This window comes from Montipora foliosa, chromosome 8 (assembly GCF_036669935.1).
Source record: "Montipora foliosa isolate CH-2021 chromosome 8, ASM3666993v2, whole genome shotgun sequence".
NCBI lineage: Eukaryota > Metazoa > Cnidaria > Anthozoa > Scleractinia > Acroporidae > Montipora > Montipora foliosa.
This window is the reverse complement of record NC_090876.1, coordinates 35,853,750-35,863,749: the sequence shown is the minus strand read 5'-3', so window position 1 is coordinate 35,863,749 and position 10,000 is coordinate 35,853,750. Positions and strand designations below refer to the sequence as shown.

Sequence of the window (10,000 nt, the reverse complement as noted above, 5' to 3'; positions counted from 1 at the left end):
GGGTAATTCTCTTGACACAGTTTTAGATTTGAAATGAGCAGTTACCTACAATAGATGATTTTACAAAAATATTAAAATTTATTAAACATAGTTTCTTTGGAACATTGTTTCTATGGAAATGATTAGTTGCTCACAAGATCAAGTGAGAAGTTTCAGTAAAACTTATAGCTTGACTTGATATGTATTTTCATGGAAAACTGAATGCTTCCCCTCACACATGTACTGTTCTTTGTAATTGGCCCACATAGACAGTTTGATTTTAGAGTCTGTGTAGCAACATCATGCATTATTGGAGGTAAAATGGAAGGGAAAACACTGCTACAGGAAACCACTGGTACAGGAGCAGTTTGCGTGGATAAGCTGGGTAGGATATTGACATTAGCACGAAAAATTTCTTTGCTTATATCTGTCACTGAAATTTGTCCAGGGCATTTGAATGAAATACAAGTCTTTGACCCTTCTTCTTGCGTTCTATGCGAGTAACAGTTTGTTCGTCGCCAGTACTTGATGTTAGAGGAGACACCGGATGTTTTCGTTTCGTTGAGACTTTTTCAGTTTTTTTGGACTGTAGCCATGCCTTTTCGATTTGATATCTGCATTTATCACAAACTGCTCGAGGCAGGGTGTCATCTTGTCTTAACGTTTCTTTAAATACTGCTTCGAAAATGATACCAAATTCGCCAGTAATATTTCTCTTTCTCTTGTTATCTATGAACTGAAAACGACACGTTCGGCAGAAATCACCAGAGGTGTTCATTGTTATGAAAAAGCCTAACGTCGCATACACATTCCTTATCAAAGCACGGGAAAAGTGCGAAAGCATTGGCACTCGCACCTGCATACTTGCATGAACCATGCACCAAAATACCACGTGCAGCTTGGGAAATTTTCATTCTGATATCCCAATGTGATAGGAAAAAAAGTCGATACTTACTACACTCTTCACCTAGAAATATGCTCAAAATAGACACATTCATGAGAAAACAGCCTATTTATACAATTACGATACCTTGTGATCGGTCCGAAAAAAAAGAATTTTCCCAGTCCACTTTAGAATAGCCTTGGTGCTAACACCCGAAATGGTCGCTCGAGTTATCATTTAGACATTTGGCCGCTATCTAGGGAAATTAAAATAAAAGTTTCCCTCGCACGCAAAACGTTGCTGAACGACCCAAGCAAGTATGGCGATGCAAAAGCCGTCGTGTAAGAACACACCACAGTACCTCAAGAGCTGCTGTTCGCCGATTGGGCAGAATAATACAAAGGATTTCTCTGCCCAATCAGGAGGCAGCATTGGTAGAGACGTTTGGAAATGGTCTGGTAAGAGTCGGTTCCCAGGGGCTTTGTCTGCCTTACTTGTAAACCTGCGATGCTTCATTTCTTTGCTTCCTCTTTATTTCCTCTTGCCCCAACTAACCGCCCCTGGGTCTCTGAGGATGGCTCTAGCCATATCATTATTTTTTTCTACACCTTGTCCAGTAAAGAGTTTGATGGTTTGATAATCTTCTAGGAACCTGGGAATGTGATAAACCATTGCATGCATGTAAGGTGTCACATTTGCCCTTTTGTACCCCACCCTTTTATCTCGTAGTGAAATAAACAAATTTACCCACTCCTTTGCTTTGCAAAAGTAATCATTTTCCGCTAGATTTTTAACTACTTCCACAGTGTCAGGTTGGATGACACCATTGAGTTTGCCTGGAAGTTCCCTCCACAATTTCTTTTTGTCTGAGCCCAGACAGAAGACGAGTGAAATCATGTTGGCCAAACCCTTTCCCATCAGCATTAGTTTTCTCCCTTATGTCAAGGGAGATACCACATGATCGAATAGGTGTTTGTAGATTTGTAAGGTGGGTATTTTTTTGTTGGCCTTTTTTTTTTCTTTTATTTTCCTTTTGGTCACACTCTAATGCATCTCGTATTAGATTTTCAATTAGCACATCAAGAATCCCGAGTAAAAGATCCAGTTCATCAACAATAACACGATCAAGTTCTATTGTAACTAGTGGTGTGTGTTTACAACAGTAATTTGTTTTCCGTTTTTCTATTGCTAGCTCAGATATCTCTTTAATAGTCCTCTTTAGATTTGAGGATTCATAACAGTGCAAAGGAAAACTAGTATCCCACCTGTGATCTTTGTGAACTTTGCACCAAACACATGTATAATGGGATGTGGCACCTTTCAGTCCCATCATCAGTAAAATACATTTGTAGTCACCCCCGAGAAAAAACTCTAAATTCATCACTCTATCATTAACTTCAATTTTCTTTTCACTATTTAGCCTGTTGATTTAATTAATTACATCTCCAAAGGACCCTTGTAGTGTTTTGTAATTCTCTTTGCCCTTAACAACAGCTATGGTATGGTTGCCCTTGGCTGCCATTACATCATCTCCCAAGTCCCAGACAGAAGACCATGTTGGCCAAACCCTTTCCCATCAGCATTAGTTTTCTCCCTTATGTCAAAGGAGATACCACATGATCGAATAGGTGTTTGTAGATTTGTAAGGCGGGTATTTTTTTGTTGGCCTTTTTTTTTCTTTTATTTTCCTTTTGGTCACACTCTAATGCATCTCGTATTAGATTTTCAATTAGCACATCAAGAATCCTGAGTAAAAGATCCAGTTCATCAACAATAACACGATCAAGTTCTATTGTAACTAGTGGTGTGTGTTTACAACAGTAATTTGTTTCCCGTTTTTCTATTGCTAGCTCAGATATCTCTTTAATAGTCCTCTTTAGATTTGAGGATTCATAACGGTGCAAAGGAAAACTAGTATCCCACCTGTGATCTTTGTGAACTTTGCACCAAACACATGTATAATGGGATGTGGCACCTTTCAGTCCCATCATCAGTAAAATACATTTGTAGTCACCCCCGAGAAAAAACTCTAAATTCATCACTCTATCATTAACTTCAATTTTCTTTTCACTATTTAGCCTGTTGATTTAATTAATTACATCTCCAAAGGACCCTTGTAGTGTTTTGTAATTCTCTTTGCCCTTAACAACAGCTATGGTATGGTTGCCCTTGGCTGCCATTACATCATCTCCCAAGTCCAGAAGGGCAAAGCTCATTAATATGAAGCTAGAATTTCCGATCATTCTTGCCCCATCCCAGAAATTTTAATTTGAATGGTGTCTTCATAATCATCTGGGTGGCTTGCCAAGTAATCCTTAAGCCTTTCTTTGAGGAGATCACTGAATAACACCTGTGCCCCCTCTGCGGTACCAGGAGTGTGTGTAGTATGGCAGATATCATTCACTTGATCTTGCCTTTGCTTGACAAGGTAAGGCTTTGGCAAGCCATTGATTGTCATTCTTAGCTCGTGGTAAAAGAGTCCCCAACACAAAATTTGTCAAGGAGAAAAAGAACCTTCTCAACATTTGACTTACTGTATTCTCTATAAAAAGAGCTTCAAACTCACTGGTTTGTCTTTTTTCTTGGCAAGCTGGTGCTTCTGGGGTTTTTCTGTCTGTCACATTATGAAGCTATTAACTTAACTTGCTTTTACCAATTCTTTTTTTAGAAAAAATGACATCTCCAAAGAACCTTTGTAGTGTTTTGTAATTCTCTTTGCTCTTAACAACAGCTATGGTATGGTTGCCCTTGGCTGCCATTACATCATCTCCCAAGTCCAGAAGGGCAAAGCTCATTAATATGAAGCTAGAATTTCCGGTCATTCTTGCCCCATCCCAGAAATTTTGATTTGAATGGTGTCTTCATAATCATCTGGGTGGCTTGCCAAGTAATCCGTAAGCCTTTCTTTGAGGAGATCACTGAATAACACCTGTGCCCCCTCTGCGGTACTAGGAGTGTGTGTAATATGGCAGATATTATTGAGTTGATCTCGCCTTTGCTTGACAAGGTAAGGCTTTGGCAAGCCATTGATGGTCATTGTTAGCTTGTGGTAAAAGAGTCCCCAACACAAAATTTGTCAAGGAGAAAAAGAACCTTCTCTGTAGAAAGAGCTTCAAACCCACTGGTTTGTCTTTTTTCTTGGCAAGGTGTTGCTATTAACTTATCTTGCTTTTACCAATTTTATTTTTAGAAAAAATGACATCTTTTTAGACTTGGTACCACAAAAGACAGTCCTGAGTCATAAGATGGTTATGTTCCCTTTTGCAGAATGTACTGTTCACTGTTTGCACTCTAGTGAGTTGACTTTTGACTGCAGTTCTCTTGTTGGCTGTGAAGGTGGTTGACACTGTGGATAATGTTGATTTCCAATATTTTTTATTAACATTTGTTAATTCATTGGCATGTTTGTAGATCACATATTCACCTGCATCTTGGTGAATGTCCAAAGCGAATGGTAAAATGTATCCTCAAAGGGTGCCACAACTATTACACGCTTGGTGAACAAAGTGTCCATGACCAGCTGTATCAAGAACATCACCAAGTTCTGCTTAAAAATGAACTGGAGCGGCTCCAGGCCATATTGTTCAAAAAGGTACACTAAGGACAGTATGTTACGAAAAGTATATGAACAATTAAACAGCTCGCTGTCTGCGACCAGGTCAAGAATTTCTGTGAATTTGTATGACTTTGCAGGACGACAATAGTCAAGACCCCAACTGCAATACATGGCAAATAATGCGAGTGACTACTACATAAGTTTGAGGTTATAATAATTCAGGTATCTAACAAGGTTATAAAGTAATTCTTTCATTTACTTCTACTTTTTCCGAGGAACAAGTTAATAAGGAAACTCAGGCAATTACAAATGAAAGTTCAAATCACCATAACTTACCTTCTTGATCTTTCTTGTACTTACGTTACTGAGTTTCCATCGTCCACGTATAAAGAACCAGAAAGGAACGAGATCAACGTTTTACTTGGCCAAATACAGTACCTTTTCATCCTTTCTCAGCTAAACTCGAAGAGTATGCTGTGAATTGAGAGAACGGAGGTTACAAATAATTTTAGTTTACCAAACTCAAAACTGACCAATTTGACATACCTCATTGCTTAAAACTGCTTCATCATACTGATTATTGACCATCATTTGAAACTGGCGCGGTGGATCCCAAAGAAAGAAAAATACTGACAGAGAAGTCGAAAAGACTTCGGGCTGTATAAGGGTTGTACTTTAACTCTTTGGTTTCAAAGTAAGGCAATAAAAACGTTCCGGAATTTCGCTGCTCTAAAAGGCTCGACTCAAGAAATTTCGTGACTTCAAATGAGTTGTATTCCTGCGAAGTTAAGAAAGCGAAATTTTGGTTTAATTACCACTTCTAGCTGTTTAATCTAAACTAAGAAGGTAATAGTTTACTCACATTTCGAGTTCTCTTTCATCGGGACTTTCTTGATGGAGGATCACAACTTGTCGGTGCTTCATTGGTAATTACATTGTTAACTTCTGTTGTGCATGTGAGATCAGGGAGGTTGGACTGCAGCAACACGTACAAAAATGAAACAGCATGAATTAACGGGACATGAACCTCTACTGATGGCAAACCTGTCAACTATACGTTGCATGAATGCGTGCCAGTTGGATCAGTTTGCAGAGAAAGAAGTGCTGAAAAATGACAATGTAGTGGTGATAACAATGAGGATGGGTCAATCACTTCATGTACTTTAACTATTTTTCGTAACACAGGTATACCCAATGGCGTCTCTGATATGCAAGAAGAAAGATGTAATATATGATTATTAACAAGGTCACAAACTTACCCTGTGTCATCTTCATCCATCAACTGAGTGGGTGGGGACACAGATACCAAGGAAATCGGCAAATGCTGGGATAGCTGTGGCATTGATGAGTCCAATGGTAGAAAGTCATCCCAACTCAATTTGTTTTAGGTGTCACCAAATCCCAGGAAATTAAACTTGTTGTCATCTTCCACAAGTAAAATGGGTGCATTGTTGCATTCAATCATAGATAACATTGTTCTCTCTGCCACTTGCACAGAGCTTGACGGCAACAGGCATTTTCTGTCAAAACCACATAGCCCACAATTGCTCTGGTGTCAAGCTGAATGAACCCACTCAGTCGTACACTGTTGCCATTGTGCTGAAGACCTGAAATCGTCTTGAAATCAATCCTAGAACAGGATACCTCACTGATACATCTATCTTGCTTTCATATTCATCCGGCTCCGGTTCAACCCAACGTAAGAGTGCTTGCTTAAGGTGCAGTTGGCGGCTGGCTTTCTCTATTTCGCTACACACCTCTGGCATCTTTTTTCTTTCTTTTGTTTATCCATCGCCAAAGACTGATCAAATTCCTGATCCTGCTCTTTTCGTATCTCTTCTCTTTCAATGGACCTGCCCCTTAACTGATCGGCATTGCCCTCCCTTTCATTTTCAGGAAATAATGGGACCAGAAGGTCGCTCCCATCATCTTTAACTACTTGAACCGATAAACCTGAATGTAATGCTTGCCTCACGGGAAACGTTTTTTCTTTAGTTTCAGGTACAAGCGCACCTTCTTCGTCTTATAGTGGTGAATATAGTGCTGAAGGGTGAACGGATCTGCTTCAGGACTGGACGTGTGTAACGTTTCACACTTGAAATTCGCCAAGGCAGCTACCATGTCTTCAAGGGCTCCAAATATACATCTGCCATTGGAAAAGAATATTTCTTCGGCAGCTTGTATAATTTGTTCGCTGTCTGCATTCAGGGCAACATCCACTTCCCTTGTGCCACCACTTTTCTGGAGCCTTACTGAAATGTACCTTTGGTGATCATCATTGAAATGAAGCCACCCAATTTGTACTTTCCTCCTCTTTATCTTTTCTTGAGGTTGTTTGGATTCTGTGAATGGGTTAGTGATTGTTTTTCTCCGTTTTGACTTCTTTTTGTTAAGCAATTCAGTCACCAGTTGTCGCTTGGTTTCCTTATGAGATCTTTCCTTCATTTTCCGTTCGCAAAAGCCACAGAGATTTAAAATAACCCCTTTTTAAATAAAGCCAAGATCTTCAAGTTCGTTATCTTGACTTTGAACTACCGCCTCAATATCCATCTATAAGGAAAGCGCTTTTTTATTAAGTTACAGCAATCAGCGGAATGATATTAAACATTCTTTGGTAGCCCGCTTTGTTTTGCACTTACAGTTCACTGCATGTCATTAGTTTGTTTCCCGTGGAGCCAAAGAAGGGGTTCACCTAGTGCAGTCATGGGGTACCTGCGATGCCCCTTTCGTTAGATAATACTCATTGTCACCGTCATAGAACCTGTACATCAAGCTTGTATAGAAGACCATTGAAAACGCACGCATCTGAAGAATAAACATGGGATAAAAATGTCTTCCTTCCAATGCTATATACTGTATTTGCCAGCCCTTCTTGCCACATGATCTGGTAAGTGCTTTGGGTGTGACGCTCCCTTTTGAAATTCCGAGTTACACTATAGACCACTTTCATAAATGGTGACCACCTTTACATTCTTTTGTATTTATGTTAATTAGACCAACTGCCCTCATTTTGAAACAAATGTTCTTTTGAAATTTGCTTGTTGCAGCGAGGCTAGACAGCCTTATTAGCAAAAAAACACCTTTCTGGCACACGAGGAGCTTGAGCTTCAAACGTTTCCTGTCACAATTAAACATTTTTAATTATACCTGAGCTCCATTGTTAAGAAAATATGGTAACCCATCAATGCGAAAAATCTTGGTATTTTATAGCCATGACGTCATCGACTGTCCGTAGGTACGTATATCTACACAATGTTTGCCAATGTGAGCAGTATCATGCTAGTTTGCAGCAAACATCTTTGATGTTGGACATCCATGTTTTAATCAATTGACACCTGTCAAAATCAAGGTATCCGCTGACCAGTATCACATGACACCGGCTCAAGGTTACAACTCACAGAGGTCAGCTGTTTTTTTTTTAAGTTGACCGCCGACCAGATACTGGTCTTCGATTTGATTGCGGGCTCAACCCAGCTTAACTCACCTAAACATAAACAAGGCTTCATTTTTCACACACTTTCTGTGGCTCGACACAGCTACATGACCATACTACATCAACTATAGTTCTTACACAGTCACCGCTTTTTGTGTTCAGGTGGAAAACGGTTTGGAAGATTTTTGCTTTCTGCAACTGGTTTCAATCCAGTTTGACATATAATGATATCTGTGGTCCACACTGGTGGCTACGCGGCTATTCAAGTCAAGGATCGGAGAGATATCAACTTAAAGCTGAATGTTTAATTTTAATTTCCTTAGAGCTGCTTTTTTCTCTGTATTACAATTTTTGGCATATCTTTAGAAGCTCTGATAAAGTTGCATGATGCCTGGAGGACCTATGTCTAGAACAGAAGCGAAAGGGAATGACAATGACGAAACAGAATACCAGTAATAGCTCTTACTTAGTGGAAAAACTTATTCCACAAATTCTTTCCTTGAGCACTAAACAGTTTATTATTTTTACGAATTTGTTATTTAAAGTGGATGCATGTTTTTAAAAGGTGGTTTAATCGATTCTTCCTTTGTTCAGGAATGAAAATCGAGTTTTTATTGTCAACTGGAATTAAATAGCAATTATCTGTACTCTTTTGGACATAAAGAAAAGTTTGTTTTGCTTTAAAATGCAAGCAAACAAGTGATTTTTTAATCCGTTTGCCCAACTGGTTTTCGTTGTGCCTTGACAGTGATAATAAAATCTTGCCCTTATGTTACATAAACACGTAATCACAATGAGTTCTCAATAGCTTGTGTTTTCAGAAGTTTGTTTAAAGCACCTAAACGTTATTTAAGTGTTGGAACATATCTTGTTTGAAGTTCGTCCTTTTTTGGTTGCATTGCTGTATTTTGCCAATTCTTGTTCCAAGCCAACCTGGCATGTTTCAATGAAATACATCAAAATGTGAATGATCTAGTTTTCAGAGATAAAGTGGAATAAAGTACATCTGTAAAACTCTTCTTTGACCTTGAACTGAGAAACTTTGTATGGCTTCTAATTTTAGTGTTAATTCCTTTTCGCTGCAACAAGTTGCAAAATTGTTGAGACACTTCAATTAAAAAACACCTTTTCTAACTTCCAATACCCGCCGTATCTAGAATTTAAAGCTTTCCCACTTCCCTTCCCCTCTCCCCCTTTCAATGTTGACTGTTTAAGTTTGCAACAATTTTTTTGTCTTGCTAGCAACACTGATAGGGGGGGAGGGGGGCTGCAGTGTGAGACAATAGGTAAATTAATAACGCCTCCTCTGGAAGCAGACTAACCCGACAGTAATAAGAAATATTACAAATGGACCTCTATGAAAATGTATCTTTGTATAACAATGTTTTCTAAGAATTGATTTTTCGGAAAGCGGATGTTCCCTTTAAATGGCATGAGATCGCAGTTAAAGGAGAGGTGATGTCTGTTTTGCATACATAAACAACAGCTAATTTTGTACATGTTGCGCGTGTTTTCGATGTCATGTGTTGACTGAAATACACTTGTTTAAGGCAAATTATTTCGAAATTGGTTCCAGGATATTTCTAGCATACTGCAAAACGCGAAAGGAGGGAAATCACACCCTTTCATCTACCAAATTATGTATATTTTCGACTTGACTCACAGAAAGCACTGAAATGGCTTCAAATTGCGTCATACCGGTTTATCACCGGCCATTTTCCATTCACAGCAGATCAGAGAATGAAACCTTTTTTTTTCAAAACACCATATTAAACACAAAAGATATCGGCCTTCCCATACCAAGAAACAAAGTGACAGTATGGTAATGCAGTGAGAACCAACTCAGACATGCCGTATCCAGAATTTAAAGCTTTTCTACTTCCCTTCCCTCTCCCCCGTTCAATGTTGACCATTTAAGTTTGCAACAATTTTTTTGTCTTGCTAGCAACACTGATAAGGGCGGGAGGGGGGCTGCAGTGCGAGAGATAATAGGTAAATTAATAACGCCCCAAGAGGGTGAAGTGTCTCCACTATTCTTGCAACTTGTTGTGGCTATTGACGGTTGACTCTGAAATGGCTTTTTTTCTTTTCCATTCACTCGCTGAGGGTGTGCTTGTTTTCTTTTAAAACTCATTGCCGAACTGGTGAA

The 10,000-nt window shown here is 39.1% G+C and overlaps 1 pseudogene; it reads right to left on the bottom strand.

Moving 5' to 3' along the window:
• LOC137968748 (uncharacterized) overlaps window positions 1-6,863 on the bottom strand; it is a 7,283-nt pseudogene extending 420 nt beyond the window's left edge.
• Between the last annotated feature and the right edge of the window lie 3,137 nt (window positions 6,864-10,000).